An 11153-nucleotide genomic window follows, 5' to 3' on the forward strand; every position below is an offset into this window, starting at 1 on the left:
TAGGGCGTAAAACGTTTTCATGGAAAACAATTTTCCCCTTTTCAATTATTTTACGTTGTTTGGTTGGGTAAGGGATGGAAAATAATTTTCCATTACTCACTCAAAGGTGGAAAACACTTTTCTATTTGAAAGGGAGGGAAACGACTTTTCCTTCTTTCCTCCTTACCTCCCTCTCCTTTCTTTCCCTCAATCTTCACCATCTTCTCCCATTTTTCTTTAAGCTACCAAATAAAGGAAAACTAGTTTGAAATTGTATTTTCCCTTGAAAAATGTTTTTCATGGAAAATCATTTTACATTGAAAATGTTTTACCCCTACCAAACGGAGCCTTACACGTAAAAGTCTAGAGGAGTAAGGAGGAAGTAGGGGATGACCTTGTAGACCAAGAAAATGAATTTGGACAGAAATAAGGAGAAAAGGGAGTCAAAATAGTAAGAAAAATTTTCTACTCATTCACTTGATTGACACGTGAAAGAGAAGCAAAAGAGGAGTATGGATTTTGGCTTTTGAGTGAGCATGGGTATTTCTATAATTTTATAATACTAGGCAAATTTCAGAATTTCGGTTGCTAATGATGTTAAATACGGGCTTAGATTAGTCGTACATTAGACAATTAAATTTCGAAAATGATTTTCCAATAAACATCACAATATAAAATTCGTAAGTCGCAAAAATAATACTACTAGTAATCTATATTTTATTTTATTTTAATATTAGGACGTTTTTAAGCAAATAAAATACGTTTTGAAAATGCGTGGTGTTACATAAATAAACACCTCAATTTTGCGGAAACCTACTATCTTAGGTTCAAAGATTATTTTTAAACTCAATATTCTTTGGATCTAGTTGTTTCTATGTTGGTTTGATTATTTAGTGAACTAAATCCTTAATCAAACACACAAACAACATACACATGCCTAATATACATACACCAATATTTAAAAGCATATGTAAATTTTGGTGAACTAGTAAGGCCCCGTTCACTTGGTCTTGAAACATACAATCTTCAAACTTCGCCTTTTTAGTTTGGCACCGTCTTGAAATCCATTTAAAAGGCTAAGTTATAATTTTTAAATAAGCTACCTAGAAGTACTTGAATTAATAATCTAATTATTACAACAAAACTCCATGGTACGCAGACCATATTTAAAAATTTAAATTCAAAGATAAAACGGTTCAAAACGTATTTAACTATCCTAGTTGGGCCATACTAGTCACCTGCATAACCTGCAATACATAATAATATAATATGCATTCACCCATTCGTATCCTAAAACGAATGGTCCAAGTAAGGTTACACATAATTACATGATTAATTAAAATCACGTTCACGTACATGCGCTCTAAAAGATTAATTAATTCCAAATTATTAATCCTTAATCATATTGTAATCAAAAAAAATTTAATTAAAAGTGATTGTCCTACGAAAAAATTAATTAAAGCAATTAATTTCAATAATTTCACTTAAAAGACTCTCACTTAAACCAATACCGTTTGAACTTTTAATTTTAAATATTTAAACTCACGCCCCAGCCCAAATCAAATTAAATAAAATATCGAAAAAGTCCAATGTTAGCCCCTAGGTGCAAAAATAAGCCTAAAGCCCAAAAGTTGGGCTACGAATTAAATCCGAAGCAAAAACACACAAAAAAAATGAAACGTGGGCTTGGCTTGCACCTAACCCAACGCTTCCCTGTGCATCAGCCATGTCGCACAAGACGCAAGCCGTAAGGCCCACACCTCGCGCAACAGCAGCGCACATGCACGCAGGGCGTGCATGAAGGAAATAATGCCCTTGGTCCAAGTATGCATTCTATGTTAAGTCTAATAAATGCGGTTCAGTATTAATTAACAAGTTAATAATTCAGTGAGATCAAGTGAGCTGAATGCCTAGCTAGAGGCCGCTTCAGTTCAAGTGGAATTAATGATATTAATCCACAGCTTACTCTTGACTGAACCCGTAGGGTCACACAAATAGTACGTAAACGGATCAAGTATTTAATAGCATTAAATACTCCATCTATGAATATTCGGAACCGACGGATCTTGGTTTCAGTGGGAGCTAAGATCGTCACAGGCAAGGAATGAATACTCCGGAAACGATGATATTGCCGGAAACGGAAATATGGATCGTATCGGAAATATAAATATTATCCAAGTCGTAGATGTTGCCGGAAACGGAAACATGGTACGTGTCGGAAAATATTATCGGAAATGGAAATATTGCCAGAATCGGAAATATTGCCGGAAACGGAAATATTGTCAGAATCGGAAATATTACCGGAATCGGAAAAAAATTCCGGAAACGGAAATATTAAATATTTGTTCGAAACGGAAATTAATTCCGGAATCGGAAATATTAAATATTGTTCGTATCGGAAATGAATTCCGGAATCGGAAAATTTAATCGGAAGCGCATCGTACGAATAAGCATCGGACGAGGCCTGCCGGACGAGGCCCAGCACGAAGCCAGGCCATCGCCCAGCAAGCCAAGCGCGCCGCACAAACAGCCACGCCAGGCCCAGCGCAAGGCCAGGCCCAGCAGGCTGCGCGCAGCGCGCAGCGCGCACAGCGCGCACAGCACGCGCAGCGCGCAGCGCGCGCGGGCGCTGAGTGGGCTGCTGCTCGCGCGCACGCATGGGGCCCATCGTGGCTGCCGTGCGTGTGTGTGCAAGTGTTTGTGTTCGTGCACGTTTCCTAAAACATGCAGAGTTCGGTTAATGATTAAATTCCTAATTCTATTTGATAAATTAATTAAATTAGAGTTCTTGTAGGATTCTAGGTTTAATTAATTTGTATCTGAATAGGATTTCGATTCCCTTTCCATACCGCTATAAATATGAGGCTAGGGCTCACAATTTATAACACAAGTTTCAAAGTATTCAAAGTGAGTTTTTGAGAGAAAAATTCAGTCACACATTTGCCTATAAAGTGCCGAAAATAATAGTACCTTAAGGGCGATTCTAGTTGGTCAATCTTAAGGCGGATCCGGACGTGTTGTGGACTATCTACGGAGGGACGACACTTGGAGTCCTAAAGACTTGTTCTTGTTCGGTTCGGGCGCAGCTAGGGAAGGCACGCAACAAAGAGTATGCATCTAATCTATGCTAAATGATTATGTGTAAATAATATGTTTTCCTGGGTTTATGGTTTTTCCGCATGATTTATGAATTGTCATATGTATCATAACCTAACAGTGGTATCACGAGCCCCTTATTATTTTCATAATCTAAATTGCATGAACATGGTTAAATATTACAAATTTGCAAGAATTAAAAGGGGTGATTAATTTTCGTAATTGTTAATTAATTGCAAATTGTGTTTATTTAATTATACGTACGCAGTTTTTCGGCAGTTTCTTCGTTACTCATCCAAATCGAGTGATTTTTGTGTCAATTCCGCATGTAAAAGGCATTCTAAAATTTTGACAAAAATAGTATTTTTCTGCCGAACCCAGAATTCTCAAATTCGAAGCCTAACTATGACTTTTCGAAGGTTTTAGTTTTTCGAATGCAAAATTTCGTAAATTTAAGATGTTAAATTAAATATTTGCGATTCTTGTTGATAAATCTTGAATTTTTGATTGACCTACTGCATATGTTTAACAAGTTTGAATGCCTAGTCTTGTTAATTATGCAATCTAATTATTAATTATGATTAATTTGTTGAAAATTAGAATAATTTAGAATTAATTTGATTTTCATAATTAATTGTAATTTAATTAGAAACCTATGATTAAAAACCACCATAAAAATTGTAAATTTACGATAAATTTTAAATTTTTATGACCTAGACTTGAATCCATAACAATCGGAAATCAATTGGATAATAAATTTTCGATTTTTTCGCCCTAAAATTATGAAATTAATATTATTTATTAATTTGTCATTAATTTTAAATATAAATTTTAAATTTTTATGCGATTCGTTCATAAAACTTGCACGCACGAAGCAATGGACGCTTCGTGTTACCCTTAAGGGGTGTTGTATAATGCGGGCATGCGACGACGAGCAAGGGAGCTCGTCGCCCGTGCGGCACGAATGCAATGAGCAAGGGCGTAGTGCACGAGCACAAGGCAGCAGCCCTGCCTTGTGTCGTGTGCCACGACCAATGGACGAATGGGCATGGGCGTAGGGCGAGCCAAGGCAGTCGCGTGTGGGCAGCAAGCGAGCTGCGCCACAACGCGCGCTGCCTCGCACAAGAGCGCGCAGCCTCGCGCGCAGCGAGCGCAAGCTCGCGTGCCACGAGCGCTGCGCCTAGCATTGCTCGCGCGCACAGCGAGCGATGTCGCCCGCCCAGCGAGCGATGTCGCGCGCCCAGCGAGCGATGGCTCGCGCGCCCAGCGAGCGATGTCGCGCGCCCAGCGAGCGATGTCGCGCGCCCAGCGAGCGATGTCGCGCGCCCAGCGAGCGATGTCGCGCGCCCAGCGAGCGATGTCGCGCGCGCACTGCGAGCGATAGCCCGCGTGCGATGAGCGCTGGCGCGCGCAGCGAGCACCAATGCGTGCGGAGGCTTGCGATAGGGATGCAGCAGCTATGCGACGAGCGCATGGGCTGCGCGCGCATGGCCAGCGATGGCTGTGTGCGTGCGGCCCATGGGCGTGCAACGCGTAGGGTGTTTGCGTTACGATTAGATCGTTTTGAATGTTTAATTTGAAAATTTCAGTTCACGTAATTTTAATTAATTTTAAAATTAATAATTTAAATTATTTTCTTGGATTTTAATTTTGAATATTATAATTATAATAAATGTTATTTATTCTAATTATTTTACTAAAATTAAAATCATGAATTAATTTAAATGCGACTGAAATTAAATTAAACTTTTTGGATTCAATTATAAATTTATATGAGCTTTAAATTTTAATTAAATTTGTATGTTTCCGGTTAGACTAGAAATACATTTTTATGTTTAAAATTGGTAAAGCATATGAATTTATTGGTTTAAGTGGGAGCGCTTTTTAGTCATAAACTCTTGATTAGGTCTACAAATCCTTAAGGTTAAAACAACTTGATTAGAATTAATAAGGACTGAATAATTGGTAGATTATTGGTGCCCTTGATTAATTGCTGCAAATGTTTACGTGATGCATAATGTGTTTTACTAACCAGCTATGTGGGCCATTCATGATAATGAATGGGTGAATGGTATATATTGTATATGTACTGTTTTGCAGGTTATGAAGTGACTAGTATGGCCCAAATAGGATAGAAAATATGGTCTGCGTACCATTAATTTGAATGTAATTGGTCTAAAGTACCAAAGTTATTTTTTTTTCAAATATGGTCTGCGAACCATCAAATAGTTGTAATTAGTTATAGCTTATCCTATTTGAAGAAAATGGTGCCTCCCACGGAGATTTTCAAGACGGACTTTGAAGTCAAAGCTTCAAGATGAAGTCGGGTCATACTAGATCACAAATATCTTATGCATGTTTTAAGTTATTTATTGTTTTAAATATGTCTTAAAATGCATGAGATCAAAAGCTTGATTATGTTGCATGATTAAGGATTTTAGTTCACTTAAAATCTAACCAACATAGTAAGAGCCTTCAGTTCCAAACTTAAAAATTGAGTTAAAAGGTGCCATGCCAAAATATACACTTGCTTGGATATCCTTTACATCAATCTAGTAATAGTTTTCGCTCAGCGAGGTGTTACTTATTGGTCCTAAAGGGGCAAGGTACACAAATAATTGTGAGTACATGTTAGTTTTGGTGAAACTCAACGATATAAGTAAGGAGTCCTTTTATGTCGTGGCAAATTCGATAGGTTTACCTAATAAGTTCTTAGACGTACCTATCAACCAAGAATAGTTTCTAGACTATTAGCAAAAGGCTTTTGCTTACCTAAGATGTTCTAGGATTAAGTCGACAAACTGTGCTTAGTTCTTCAATGATTTTAGGATCTTGGAATCATTTTATTCACACCTGCCGGAACACATAATTTGAATAAAATGCTTAATAAACATTGAATTATGCATGTATGCTAGAATTTAAAGTTTATTAAGAGAAACTGTGAATGGTTATTTATTTGTTTATTCTTTTCAATTGTAGTTTTAATATGGCAAACAACAATCAAAACATCATCATGGGTTCTGAGCTTATGGTCAAGCTGAACCTGACAAATTTTCTTGAATGGGAAGCTAAGCTAGTTGAAATAGTCAAACTCAATGGGCTTGAGTATGTACTGTCACATCCCATGCCAAGCTACTATGCCAGAGACATGACCCCTGAGAGATTTTACGCCTGGGATGCGGATCTCAAAAAGGTTATGAGTCTCATGCTGAACAATATCCCTGATGATTGGGCTAGAAGGTTTGTAGCCTATGAACCTTTTACGCTCATCAAAAATCTGAGGGATATCTGTCGTGGAAGTACGGAGGACAGGGACCTGAACGTCCATGAGTTGATTGAATCAATGTCTGGTCTAAAGGTTAGTTCTCCCAACAGGTGTTATAGGATGGAGGTCCAAGAAACACATGTTCAGCTCCTTCGCACTAAACAAAGGGTAGGCGTCCCACTGAGGTTCCATGTGGATCTTATGTGTTCATATTTTGATCGCCTAAGTCTACTAGGAACACCAATAAGCGGAAGGATGGCAGTCTCTGTCTTGCTCAATTCACTACACAGTGGGTTTGGTCGCTTCAAGCAACTATACCTAAGTGAACCAAGAGAAGAAACAGTTGCAGAATTTATTCACCTTGTCAGAAAGGCTGAAATAGTACTGGACTGTGAAGCCAAAGATTTACTCAAGGCTAGAAAGAGACCATTCAAGAAAGGTGGAAAGTCCAAGGGCAATGCTAAATCAAAGCAGGACAAGTCCACATCAAGCTGTCTTTATTGTGATGGAATAGGCCATTACAAAAGAGAATGTCCAAAGCTAAAGGAAGATCAGAAGAACGGAACAGTCGTTCCATCTTCAGGTATTTTCGTTATAGACTGTATACTTGCTAATTCAACTTCTTGGGTATTAGATACAGGTTGTGGCTCACACTTATGTTCCAATCCACAGGGACTAAGAAGAAGTAGAAAGTTAAGCAAGGGTGAAGTCGACCTACGAGTGGGAAATGGAGCACGGATTGCTGCATTAGCTGTAGGAACTTACTATTTGTCGTTGCCCTCCGGGCTAGTTTTGGAACTGGAAGAATGTTTCCATGTTCCAAGTCTTACTAAAAACATCATTTCAGTTTCTTGCTTAGATGCTAAGGGATTTTCCTTTATAATAAAAGACAATAGTTGTTCGTTTTATTTTAAAGAGATGTTTTATGGATCTGCTAGATTAGTCAATGGACTTTATTTATTAGATCACGACAAACAAGTATAATAACATAAATACCAAAAAGGCCAAAAAGGATGATTCAGATCTCTCCTATCTGTGGCATTGTCGATTAGGCCATATAAACTTGAAACGCTTAGAAAGACTTCAAAGGGAAGGAATTCTAGAACCATTTGACTTAGAGGATTATGGTAAATGCGAATCATGTTTACTTGGCAAAATGACAAAGCAACCTTTCTCTAAAGTTGGAGAAAGAGCAAATGAACTATTGGGTTTAATCCATACAGATGTATGTGGACCAATGAGTACAAATGCTAGAGGTGGTTTCAGCTACTTTATCACTTTCACTGATGACTTCAGTAGGTATGGTTATGTCTACCTAATGAAGCATAAGTCTGAATCCTTTGACAAATTCAAGGAATTTCAGAGTGAAGTAGAGAATCAATTAGGCAAGAAGATTAAGGCACTGCGGTCTGATAGAGGCGGTGAATATCTGAGCTATGAATTTGATGACCATCTGAAAGAATGTGGAATTCTATCAGAATTGACTCCTCCTGGAACACCACAATGGAACGGTGTGTCAGAACGGAGGAACAGAACCTTGCTAGACATGGTCAGGTCAATGATGGGTCAGGCCGAACTTCCATTAGAATTTTGGGGACATGCACTAAATACAGCTGCACTCACTATAAATAGAGCTCCGTCTAAAGCTGTCGAAAAGACTCCATACGAATTATGGTTTGGAAAGCCTCCAAATGTGTCTTTTCTTAAGATTTGGGGATGTGAAGTATACGTCAAACGATTAATTTCAGACAAACTTCATCCAAAATCTGACAAATGTATCCTTGTGGGCTATCCAAAGGAAACAAAGGGGTATTACTTCTACAATACATCTGAGAACAAAGTGTTTGTTGCTCGAGATGGTGTCTTTTTGGAGAAGGATCACATTTCCAAAATGACAAGTGGGAGAAAAGTAGACCTCGAAGAAATTCGAGTCGAACAACAAACTCTAGAGAATGCTCAAGATGACATTCAGGATGAAACTCAGAGATCTTTAGAAGAATCTGGTGAGAATCATGGTCAATCTAGAAATGTTACCCCGCGTAGATCGCAAAGATATAGATCTCAACCGGAAAGGTACTTAGGTATTTTGACGAACGAGAGCTATGACGTTCTATTACTTGAAAGTGATGAACCTGCGACTTACAAGCAAGCTATGACGAGCCCTAGCTCCAAGCAATGGCAAGAAGCCATGCAATCTGAATTAGACTCCATGTCTGAAAACCAAGTATGGGATTTGGTCGATTTGCCAGATGGCTACCAAGCCATTGGAAGCAAATGGGTTTTCAAACTGAAAAAGGACAAGGATGGGAAACTTGAAGTTTTCAAAGCTAGATTGGTTGCAAAAGGTTACAGGCAAGTCCACGGTGTGGATTACGATGAAACCTTTTCACCAGTTGCAATGCTAAAGTCTATTCGAATAATGTTAGCAATCGCTGCATATTACGATTACGAAATATGGCAGATGGATGTCAAAACTGCTTTCTTAAACGGCGTTTTAACAGAAACTGTGTTTATGACACAGCCTGAAGGTTTTGAGGATCCAAAGAATGCTAAAAAGGTATGCAAGCTAAAGAAGTCAATCTACGGATTGAAGCAGGCATCCAGGAGCTGGAATATACGTTTTGATGAAGCAGTCAGTGACTTTGGTTTCATCAAGAACGCGGACGAATCTTGTGTATACAAGAAGGTCAGTGGGAGCAAAATTGCTTTCCTAGTATTATATGTCGACGACATATTGCTTATCGGAAATGACATTCCTATGTTGAACTCTGTCAAGATTTGGCTTGGGAAATGTTTTTCGATGAAGGATCTAGGAGAAGCACAGTACATATTGGGCATCAAGATTTACAGAGATAGATCTAAAAAGATGATTGGACTTAGTCAAAGCACTTATATCAATAAGGTGCTTGATAGGTTCAAGATGGCGGACTCCAAGCGAGGCTACCTACCCATGTCTCATGGAATGACTCTAAGCAAGACTCAGTGCCCAAAAACACTTGATGAGCGTAGACGAATGAATGGGATTCCATATGCATCATTGATTGGTTCAATAATGTATGCTATGATATGTACACGCCCGGATGTTGCGTACGCACTCAGTGCTACGAGCAGATACCAGTCAGACCCAGGAGAGGCGCATTGGACTGCTGCCAAGAATATTCTGAAGTACCTGAAAAGGCGCAAAGATGACTTCCTGGTCTATGGTGGAGATGATGAATTAATTGTTAAAGGCTATACGGACGCAAGTTTCCAAACCGACAAAGATGATTTCAGATCACAGTCTGGGTTTGTCTTCTGCCTCAACGGAGGAGCAGTAAGCTGGAAAAGTGCTAAGCAAAGCACCATTGCGGATTCTACAACTGAAGCGGAGTACATTGCTGCACATGAAGCAGCAAAGGAAGCTATATGGCTAAGGAAGTTCATAGGAGAACTTGGTGTAGTCCCCTCCATTAAAGGACCAATAGCCCTGTATTGTGATAATAACGGAGCTATTGCACAGGCAAAAGAGCCTAGACACCACCAGAGAGTCAAGCATGTACTTCGTAGATTTCACCTTCTACGAGAGTTCGTTGAAAGAAAAGAAGTCGAGATAAGCAAAATTGGAACTGATGACAACATATCAGATCCATTAACTAAACCTCTGCCGCAGGCGAAGCACAACTCGCACACTGCAGCTATGGGAATCAAGCATATTGGAGAATGGCTTTGATGTCTCTGTTTAATGTTTTAAAGTTTTAGAGTTTAAATCTTTGTAAAACATTATTGGTTAATCATTCACAATAAATGAAAAGAATTCATTTTTCCATTTAATTTGTGGTTTATTAAATGATGAGTCCCTTCAATTTGACGATATATTCAAGATAGACTGTCAGGACCAGTCCTGTGACTAAGAAATGTCTATCAAGTGAACTTGAATGTCAAAGGTTGAAAATGGTCCCTAATCGGAGTTTTCTATAAAATTGGACGCATAGAAAACGTTAGACGATTAGAATGCAAGATGACTAGTAGTTCTGTTTCTTGAACTATGTGGACATGGCAATGTCATAATCATTTGCATAGATACTTACTTTGGGAAGACTAGTATCGGACGAGACCTATGAAACTTTACTGTAAGAGATGAAAGTCTGTCATAAGTAAATTTCATTAAATTATTAGACACTAAATCCTCAATACCTGAGTGATTTGAAGATTACTTGTTTGAGAACTGGTTGCTTTGACGTTGACCAACCGTCGCACCGTAAAAGGAGGCTATAAAGGCAACGCTCAGGTAATCACCTATCAAACGAAGTCTAATCTCAAGATCGCAAGATTGGGATTGTCCTCCCATAAATCGGGATGAGATGCTTAAAAGTTGTACAAGGCCACTCGGAGAGCTAGAAACTGTGAAATGCATGGCCGTGCTCGGATGAATCATAGGCTATGATTATCTGTTTATTTGATCAGTTGAACTCTGAAACCGAGGAACACCTCTGGACATAATAAGGATGACAACTCTTACCTTATGTTCAAGAGCAAGCATCGAGCGACAAAGGAATTAGGAAATGCACACTTGTCCCTAAGGACAAGTGGGAGACTGAAGGAAATAATGCCCTTGGTCCAAGTATGCATTCTATGTTAAGTCTAATAAATGCGGTTCAGTATTAATTAACAAGTTAATAATTCAGTGAGATCAAGTGAGCTGAATGCCTAGCTAGAGGCCGCTTCAGTTCAAGTGGAATTAATGATATTAATCCACAGCTTACTCTTGACTGAACCCGTAGGGTCACACAAATAGTACGTAAACGGATCAAGTATTTAATAGCATTAAATACTC

The sequence above is a fragment of the Spinacia oleracea genome, chromosome 4 (genome assembly GCF_020520425.1).
Source record: "Spinacia oleracea cultivar Varoflay chromosome 4, BTI_SOV_V1, whole genome shotgun sequence".
In the NCBI taxonomy this organism is placed as follows: Eukaryota; Viridiplantae; Streptophyta; class Magnoliopsida; order Caryophyllales; family Amaranthaceae; genus Spinacia; species Spinacia oleracea.